Below are 10,562 nucleotides of genomic sequence, written 5' to 3'. Positions count from 1 at the left end.
GTAAGGGAGGATGCCTCGCACCGGCTCCACAGAGAGTGATGCTCACTGAGGGATGCAGGAGAGCGCCACACAGGCGAGACAGACACCGGAGGCTGAGTGAGTCGCCTGCTGACTGAGTGCTTTATGCCGTCACTTTCATTCATGCAAGTTCAGATATGGTGCCATACTTTGCCCCTGTCTAAAGCCGGTGACGCAGCGCATAACGGGCGATAAGTCTTCACTGTGTGTTGAATTAAGGGATTTTGTCGGTGTCGCTCCTTTGAGAGGAGGGTTGAGATGTGTACCGCGATAGAAGAGGAAAAAAAAAACCTGTTATGAATTCAAGTGGAGGAGAGCAGTGAAATCCGTGCGAGGCTTTCGGTGCGCCTTTGCACATTTTGATACACTAAACTGTGCAGATTGTTAAAAAAAACATGACTGACAGCGTTAAAAGTAATAAAAACAAACGGCACATATTAAGTTTAACAAGTTGGACGCGTAGCACATAGCTTTTCAAGCGGCTTCTCAACACATAAATGGCGTCTATTTTTATCCGTCCTGCGTGTGTGTGTACGTCGTCCTCACCAGGGAGGCTCTGACAGACCCTGTCGTGCGTCCAGACTGCAAGTACTGCAGTCACGTGGTGTCTGCTATTATCCAGCCTCGCGTCAGGTACAGCCTACCTACTGTTGTTTCGAAACCGTTTCCGGGATTATATCCCTCCAGTTGAAGATGGGGAAGATATGCTTGGAAGTTGAGAAAAGTAAATTGTAGGGGAAAATTAAAATAACTCATTATTTGTATATTCTCCCTTTCAGTTAGTAACAATTTAAAGCTTTAATATGTTAACATTTAATATTCCCAGGGAAAATCCAAATCCATTCTAACAAACAGACTAACAAATAAAAAATGAACACCAGAAAGCTCACATTACTACGCTTCATAACTTAGTTTTGATAAAATAAAGCCCATAAAGTGCACCTGTACAGATCTACAAGTGCCGATTATTTATTATGTTATGCAGACACAAATTTAAATGTAATAAATTTATTATTATTTCTTTTACTGCTCCTGCCAGGTAAAAGTTCATACTGCGAGATGTTATCTACATATTGTACATTTAAAAAAATGTACAATATGCATTATATATATAATTCATGCTTCAGCTGTATTAGTCTTATGATTAAGACACTAAATCAAAAATAGATCTTAACCACACTTGTGCATTTTAAAATAATTTATGAACTGCACAGTGGTGCTGCTATTTCATACATTGGGCACTTGTGTGCAGTAGCATCTGAGATTACTGGTGTATATAACTCACACTGCTTTTGCCTGCCTGTCTGGAATGATAGCTTCATTATTCATGGTTGCGTGTAGACAGCAGTGCTTAATCTCTGGCTTGAATGGGACAGCCTGTTACTCTGGAAATAAATGCCTTTGCGTGGTCAGCCTTATCTGGAACACGTTGAGGAATAGAGAGGCACCAAATAACAGGGAGGACTGCTGTGCTGAGCCTCAGGGTGGCAACAGCAGCTAAAAACCCTACCCTACTGTGGCATTTGGGGGCGATTTGAGGCCAGTGGTAATTAGCCAGGCTGGACCCAGGAGCACGGCCATATATTCTCAGTGGTGAAAAGGTCTGGGCAGGGGGTCTATTGGCGTTCGACAGGTGCAGCGGGAGGAAGGCGTCAGGAGTTTAGGCAATCAAAACCAGAGATGAGGCCAAATGACAGCATCATTTGGCTTCTAGGGTCACATGCTCTCACCAAGAGCCTCTTCCTTCCATGATACTGAATATTTGTAGATGTGTGTGCATTAGCGCATGCATTTTTGTATGTGGTCAGACTGCATGTGTGTGTGCATGAGATGGTTACTGGTGTGCGACACTGGGGTGGGGAGGTCAGTGGGTCATGTTTTGAGTTGCAGTAATCATCTGTCTCACTTTATCTGGCTCACACTTTCACAAAAAAGATCACTTCTTGTCTAATCACATTTGTGTCCACTAGTATTATACAGCAGTCCCTGAGAAGGTTGGATCGTTTGGCTCTTATAATAGTGGTTTTAAAAAAACAAACAGTTTATGGCTGTTTTGTTATGTTTTGATGCCAAGAGGGTGACTAAGTTGAGGAATAATCTGGAATCCATCTCTACTGTTAGTGGGACACACAACTCATTGTACTGGCTGTTAGAGGGAGGAAAAGCAGTGGTGCTGACCATGCTATGTTTTTTCTTGCTTCCTGGCTGTTCTGCTTGAACTCAATAATCCTGGTTACAGCCATTACAAATCCTGCTGTCTTGACTTGAGACCCCAGACAGGAGACAGGCTCTGCAACTTGGTTTCATTTAGCATTCCTCTGGGCTTTACGGGCAGGTGTTTGACATTACTGGCAGGATATTTATTGGAAACTTTAAAGGCAACTTTTTTGCTTACCTCTCAATTAGGCGCACACACACACACACACACACACACACACACACACACACACACACACACACACACACACACACACACAATGTGTACTGTGGGTGCAAGCAAATAGACAAGGGCACTGACATGCTTTAACACATAAGGGGATGATCCATATAGAACATTCTGAGATTGGCAGTATGGATGATTTGCAGAACGTGTTATCACTTCTTTCTCCAGCTCTGTCAAACACTTTTTGGCTTTTAAAGCACACATCAACACCATGCAATCCACCCATGACCCATGACTATCCCTATCTCTCTACATGCAGCCCCTCTCCCCTTCACCCATTATGTCAGGTCAGTCTATGGAGTGGGGTAGAAATAGAGTTGGTGGGAAGATGGCATGTGTGGCCAATAATTACCGAAGCTTAGCAAGGCCAGTGGCTGTGATGTGCAATTCTCAAATCAAGGTGCAGCCTGAAGACTCAGCCGGTGCCGCTGCTGCCCTCTGCTACTTGATTGCTGGCAACTGGTTGAGCCATGTCAAGTGGCAGTCAGGGAAATGTGAAATCCCAGATAAAGCACAGAGCCCTAAAAAGCCATGAAGCTCAAGTAATGAGGAAAGTGATGGGGTTTGGGTTTGGGCATGCTTAGCAGGCAGGCAGGAGCCAATGCTAACGCTTTCAACCTCTCCCTCTTCTTGGTATGTCTGTATGTGAGAAAAAGAGGAGGGGTGAAGGTGTTTGTATATTTGACTTTCCTAATCCTGGATTTAGGAGGATCCACCAAACTTCAACAATGCAGAACTGGTGGGTAGGTCAGCACAGTTCTAGATATACCCAACCTAAATCCTTCCAGGTCATCCTCAGCCATAAATCATGTACCTACAGTACATTCTGCCTATGCTTTCATTTTTCCCAGGGCCAGTTTCTTTAAAAATCAAGTTAAAAATCCCCGTAAAATCCCCCTCTCAAGATCTGCAGAATCATTTCTGATATTAATGGCAACCTGATTTGGAACAATTGTACCAGTTAAACGCATTCCTAGTTTTGTGGAGGCCATTATTCCTGGTTTTTAATCACCCCTTCAGTTTTTATAACCTCTCCAAGCCTTGTGCGGGGCTGAGGGGACCATATGTGGGCACAGAACAGGGGCCTGTATGTATGAAACAGATACAAATCAAATTTCACACTGAAGTGGAAGATAAAACTGAAATTCTAATTAAACCTACTTTTTTTAATATTAAAAATGCTTTCAATAAGGCTAAAGCACAGAAAACTCAAACAAATGTCAATACTGCTGCTTATAGGATCACATTAGCTAAAGCTGTAGAGTTTTAGTGTGTCTAATTATATGCTTGTAATCATTTGTTTGTCTAATTTTACACATATTTCCCTCTTTTGTCAGCATTGTAAACAAACAAGAGGAATAAATGTGGTATTTGAAAACCATTGAAACCATTCTCTAAGCAGCTTCATTTTATGCACTTAAAAGTTTAACAATAAATCCTCATTGTTTCTTTAATGGACTTGATTTACCAAAAAACATTTTGGAGGCAAATTTGGTTTCCGCTTGATTTAATTTGTCGATATTTTCTTATGTGTGTGCATGTGAGGGGGGAAATATTTATCCCTTTTAAAAGTGCAAACACTTGCATTTATTTGTCTTTTTTAAATTTATGCAGTGTTTCTGACACATTTCTATCTATTAACCTCCTAGAACATGGCGTCCACATATGTGGACATCATATTTTGGGTTATTTAGACCAAAATACTAAATCTTGCTGTACAGGGGCCTGATATCCACTTACGAGGACATTATACTGCCTCTGTTCTATTGAAATTTTAAATGAATATCCTCATACGTGGCTCTCATTTTTCTTAAAAACAAAAATCAGATTAAAAAAATCTGGTAATTCTTTGTTTTTACATTCATTGGGTCCCAATCATCCCAAATATCAAAGAGAAATTAAAAATGCATGCCACGAAAGAGTTTCGGGTCTTAGGAGGTTAAGATAATTACAGTTACAATTCTCAATAAAATATCGACAAATTAAATAAATTAGAAACCAAGTGTGTGTCTTGTGTTGTTGAATAATACACAATATTGAAGTAGTTGTTTTAGGCACATGTTATTTGGAAGTCCAGACGTGCAACACTGCTGCCAGTGTTCACTACAATGATGTAGCGTGAAACCCAATGCAGTGGCTCACTTTGAGCAACAATAGCTTCACAATGTTTGTTAGTATAGCAGAAATTTCATTTGGGGATTTAGGGTTGTTGACAAAACAAATAGCTGCAAGCGGCCGTGGCATAATTGCTGGAATATAGTGAACTCGGTGAGGTCAAGTGCTCGTTTTTTCACGTGCTTGTTCATAATGAGCACTTGACAACATACCACATGCATAAATTGTGGTAAAAAGTAAGACTTCCACCACCCGGGTGTATGAACTTTGGACCTTTGGATCCCCAGATGACTTCCTGACTGCCCCACTGGGGAAACATATCTTTTCCACCCACCATCTCAAATGTTGGGATGTTCTATAAAACTGGGATGTTTTTGGCCATATAAATAAATAATCCAGTCATTTTGCTGATTAAATTAGGTAAAACTGTTGTGGAAAAGTTATTTAAAATATCGAACATCTAGTCACCAAAAATGTCTGTCAGTTTTAGTAGATTTGGATGAGGGCTTGTGGCGCAGTGTGCTAACTGATTTCACATATTTCTTTAAAATATAGAGTCAGATTTTTGAATAGACTGAAGATTGCAGTCTGTCAAACTCACAAATCAGATTTGCAGAATGTATGAGTGAGTTGTTTGATTTTTAAAGTGACATTTAGGGTTTTGGCTTTAGTTTAATATTGTACTAAGCTGTTTTAATCCATCACTGCCTCATGTTATGCATCAGTGGAATTTAGCAAATTGAATTTTGTCAGTATCCGTGGAGCCAGTTATGCAATGCAAACTTTTAAAGACTGTGGTGCCCTCTTGTGAAGTACAATGCACTTTGGTTAGTAAGCTCAGTGAGCCAGGCATTCTTAAATATGTGTTTTGATTTAGAAGTCCATATCTTAAAGCATTAATGATGTATTGTTAATTTTGGGAATTGATTTGTTTTTGACAAAAAAGGCAGAAGCTGAATGAAATGTTGAAATTTCCTAAATATATATAAAATCAAGATAGTAAGCGAATAGGCTGAAAAAAGAAAATATAAAATAGCTGCAACATTAATCACATTTAATGCAGAAGATGAAGACAAATTAATTAAGCCAATCAATTTTCAGCATCAGACTTTGGTTCAACTTAAACTCACACACACAGAAATTATATATGAAAAATCTAATGAAGCCCCGATGCAACAGAGGGCCAGAGAGGGACAAGACCTGAACTGAAATGTGGGACAGAATAGAGCTCGCTGTCTTCCTACTTATATTCATCCCTTCTCCCACCTGTTTCTAGGTCTGCACAGCTGGTGTAATTTGTTACTGAGTTATTGTTCTTTATGATTTCTAAGCTTAGCTTAATCTTTAGTTAATTTAATGCAGCTAGTCTTTAGCCTCTAGGTTTCACAGTATTTGATAAAATGTGTGAAGTCTTGTCTTGCTGATGGTTTACTTATAGTTCACCGAAACACCTGGCTGCTCAGACACCAAATAGACTCACTCCACGCTGTCACGCCTGGCTTGATGGCATAATTTACCCAAGTCACAGTCATGCATGCTGTTTAGCCAGGACGGCATGGAGTGGTTCATAGAGTCTTATTGCTTGTTTACCCTGCGCTTCATGGCCCCCCGCCAGCAGCTACAGCAATTATCACCTTGGAGGAATGTAGGACTCTCGTGTTAAATACTCTTTGACCCCCCTGTTGGAAGAGGGCAGGGGGTGGCTGCTCCTCCCAGTGGACATCAGGGGGTTGGTGATATAGTCAGTGGGTGCAGGTTTGAGTACATGTGTGTATATGTATTTGTAGCGGTGCAGGAGACACAAGAGGTCTCCTTCCTCAAACACATGTGCTTGCAACTCCCAATAGTGTAAACAAGATTTGGGTGGTGTGTTTACAAAGTAAATTAGTTTCTACAGATCTATATTTCACTTAAAAAACATAGAAGGTGGTCTTGGAGCAGAGGGTTATCCAGGGGCAACTATTAGATTTCACCTTCAAGCTGAAGTCCATTATGTTAAAACAAATACTGCAACTTTTTGTCTCATGACTAGTAAATTAGCCCAGCCACAATCACAATTTTACAAGCAACTGTAGTGCACTGTAAAAAGTGGCTTTTAATGCACATCTGTGTAAGAGAAAGTGCGAGGAAAAACTAGATCGCGGAGGGTGTCTAGACATGAGAGTTGTATTATATATGATGCTCTTTGCTCTAGAAGGCAATTCCATTTGAACATATGACATGTTTAGGGACAGGAATGTAGCCAGACACACATACCTTTCTTCCTCTTCCATCTTTCTGTGGCCCATATCAAATGACTTTATGAGTGCGAAGAAAATAGTATTGCATGTGCTGTAGGGAGTAAAGATACCATGGAAATCAATTGTGTATGGAATCACTATTTTCTGACCATGATTGATGCTTTGAGCTAATGCATTTTTATCTTCACTTTTACAGGCTCTGTATCATGGCTGTCTGTTTGAACAGATGCTGTCTGCTATCCAGTTATGGCTGAGGTAAGAAAACAACATATTGTGAGTATGCCTAGTGCTCTCTCTGCTTTAGATGACAGTGCTGACATAGTATCAGCATAGTTTCTTGTGTGATATATTGCTGAAGGTACAGTGTTGGTGTTGTAATTGCTTCAAAGTCAGCACAGTAAGTGAGCATCTTCTTGAAATAGCTCGCTAATTTTGACCTCAGTTACCCCGAGACCAGCAACTGTGCTCTGTCCTGTCTAGTCTGCGTTAAGCTGTGCATTGATTAACCCCTCCTTGAAGGCAGCCACCCTTAAAAAGCAAGGGCCTTTACACGTTGTGACAAACCAAAGTATCCCCGCAGTGTCATCAGATCACTTCGCCACTTTCAATTAGCGATCATCTTTTGCCACATACTGGTAGGGCAGAAGTGCTCTGTTGAGCCAGATGAGCAGCTCAGTCCTGTCCCAAAGGTCCAAAGCTCTTATAATTTATTCATGCATGCACAGGCAGACAAAACAAAACACACCCATCCTGTAGCAGGACAAACAGCTGCCAGCTAGAAGAGAGTGTAGCAGAGTTAGGGTGGTTTAAGGTGCAGAAAGCAGAGGCCATTGTAACTACACAAGGCACAATCAGCACATCATCTGCACTTACTTGTCAGGACTTAAACTTCTTCGTGTTGTCATGGCAACATACTTTACTCTGCCACAGGGGATGTTCTTCTCTATTTCAAATTGGACTGTAACGTTGGAGTTGGTTCAAGGGAAGCACTTCACTGTACTCAGACATAGATTTCTTTGAAGATGAGGACTATGGTGTACTTGATGAAATGTTTTGATCTTGATTTATATGGTAATGAATCTGGTGTTATATATGCATGCTTTTTGCTTTGTTTTGTTTTTTTATGTGGAGCCTTTAACCTTCAGACATTATTGTGTTGTTCGTCTTAGCCTCATTTCAACAACAATTGCAGCAGTTGCAGGGTTTCTTTTTTTGTCTTATTTGTGCTGGGCCACCCTAATCAGTAGTGTGGTTGTAAGCAAGCTCCTCTCGCTTTGCAGACTTCTGCTTCCCTCAGCACGCTCACTGCTGCAGCACTCATCCACGAGCAACACACTCATTCACACGCGCTTTCGCATGACTACACTAATGCACAAACAGGACTTTGGCCTCGGTTGGCTCACGCACACTCAGTTACTCACTCAGGAATTATCGTCGTAGTAAAACCAGAGAAGAAGAGTGAGAGAGACATCAAGACAGAAAGCGGGACTGAGACCGGGGAAACGGAGGGAGGGAAAGGGACAGTGATTGCTCAAACAGAAGCATTTTATCCCCAAGCGGTTTTTAAATGCTGCCACGTCCGTGACCCCCAGTTCCCTCCAGTAGATGTTGTGGCCACAAACTTTTTTTACATGTATTTTTCCACCAACAAGAGTAACATTTGAGAATTGTTATTTGTGCTGCAGGTGTTCAGTGTCAGTGTTTTTGTCTTTAAGTGTCTGGTTAAAGGTTGTACTGCTCAGCAGCTTACTCATAGTGTGTTTTGAAGGATGTGACAGACGTGTTCTGGAGTGTGTTGTTCTGCTGTTCTCACATTTTTCTCTCTCTGTCAGTTCCTCACTTACTCTGGCTGTGTGTTTGTGTGTGTGTGTGTGTTCCTTCTCTGGTCCGCTGCTTTGGCACAAAAAGAAATACTGGGCCGCCCCATTCTTTGTTCTGCTTCCTGTAGGAAACTAGCAGCAAATTGTGGCTCAATGAGGCGTTGCTGTTTTGTGTGGTCTGATAAAGTGCAAACGAAACCGTCTGGGCTACACTGGCCTGCTGCAGTACTTTCCATTGTAGATTGGACTATGAATGTAGGTCTGTGTGATGGTTGGTTAGTGTTGAACATTAGGTGATGTAGGGAAGGGGGGGGGAGGGGGTGCTGGGTCTAGGGTCCATTCACGCAGTTTTAAGATGTCACCCAGTGTTTGGAGCTGCTGTCCACTGTGTTTAATTGTGACGATGGGTCATTAGAACTCTGCTTAAGACTAGAAAGAGTCTGATGACTTGCTCGCTTTCAAGGGTTTCAAAATCCAAATACTGTAGAGTTCTCATATAAAGTCAGCATGACACACTTGTCAAAGTGAGCAGGGCATATGTGTGTGGGTGTTTTGATGTGAGTGTGGGAAGTATCCCAGTTTTTACTTCAATGCATTCATCCAACACCTGCAGTAAGTACTTAGCTTAGAAATGTAAGGGGTGACTCACAGAATATGAAATAATTTCATGAAGAGTTTGTAGTCCTAGATTTTGAGCAAAGTAAAGCTGGAAGCAAACAAACTACTTCAACATCATCTTAATAGTTTATTTGATCAACCATTTAAACGTTTCCAAGGAGTGAAGTACAGAAATATTTTTAAATATAGTGTACCTTTCAAAGAAAGGTTTTGTACATTGCAGAAGTGCGCAAGTCTACTTAATGTTTCTGTTATGATACTTATCACAGCAAAGGGTGAATTTCAGTCCACTGGAATAAAGTTAAGTGAAAATTTAATACATTTTTCCAGCAGTTTGAAAATCACACAGTTCATAGGGGTGCCAGATTTTACTTCTCAGGTTTGTTTCATGACTTCATGTAGCATACTTTATTCCAACACCACAAGGATGCACATGGGACAAAATACGGTTAGGATCCACAGATCAAGTTCTTTGAATCAAGTAAAACAAACACACGTCTTGGGAGACAGACAAAGAAGGAGGGTCTTGGGTGTGCCATGGCCCTTGTCTAAAGTGGTTATGGGGCCCACATGGGCATTCTGCTCTCCAGAGGCTGTTGGGGTAATTATCTGCCAGGGTGCACGTGTGGGAGTGTGTGTCAGATTGAAGGTGCACATGCAGTTGTTTGCAAGCATCCTAGTCTCATGTTTTGGTGCGTCTCCCTTAAATAGGATGAAATGCATCGACCCTACATACCTTTAACGCTTGTGCAATCTATTCACATATAGACCCTTTATGCTCTGCTCATCTTTTCCTTACCCCCGAGAATTCAGAAAGAGGATCTGGAAGTCTCAGAGGACGAGTGTGGCTGGGGTAAGAGGGTGAGGAGCCATCTTTGACAAGGGGCATGGGGCCCAACGGCACAAAGCCCCATTCCCTGCTCCTCCATGTGGAAAATGGCAGGAGAGCAAGAGGAGGAGGGGAAGGAGGCAAAAAAAAGTGGAGCAAAGAGGAGGAGGGAGGGACAATTAGTGAGATCTGTTAATCACCAGGGCAACACTCATTTAATTGACATGTGAAATTTGGATTCGTCTAACAAGTCGATGAGCAGTACAACAATGTACCGGTCGTCTGAGATCTGCTGGTGGAAGTCAGAGAGGGGAAGCAACTACTGAGACCTGAGGCCAAGGTCTTTGTTAGAAGTAGCAGTGTTGTTGGGTGGGAAGACTCTCCACAAGGAGATTATTACCCATTATGTGTTTGACCCCTTTAGATTTCTTCCCAGCTGCTCTTAGCTGGGACTAACACAGACCAGAGACACAGCAACA

At 41.7% G+C, this 10,562-nt stretch overlaps 1 protein-coding gene across 1 annotated transcript in view; it reads left to right on the top strand.

Moving 5' to 3' along the window:
- Positions 1 to 7,070: 7,070 nt before the first annotated feature.
- The window catches only part of zic6 (zic family member 6), a 52,313-nt gene continuing 48,821 nt past the window's right edge, over positions 7,071 to 10,562 (top strand). Inside the window, exon 1 of the mRNA XM_082553745.1 lies at positions 7,071 to 7,089. The gene's annotated coding sequence lies outside the window, so the exon portion shown is untranslated. The remainder of the gene's footprint in view (positions 7,090 to 10,562) is intronic.

The sequence above is a fragment of the Aulonocara stuartgranti genome, assembly GCF_965226115.1.
Source record: "Aulonocara stuartgranti genome assembly, chromosome: 2".
In the NCBI taxonomy this organism is placed as follows: domain Eukaryota; kingdom Metazoa; phylum Chordata; class Actinopteri; order Cichliformes; family Cichlidae; genus Aulonocara; species Aulonocara stuartgranti.
The sequence above is the reverse complement of the archived record's forward strand: the minus strand, read 5'-3'. Positions and strand labels throughout refer to the sequence as shown.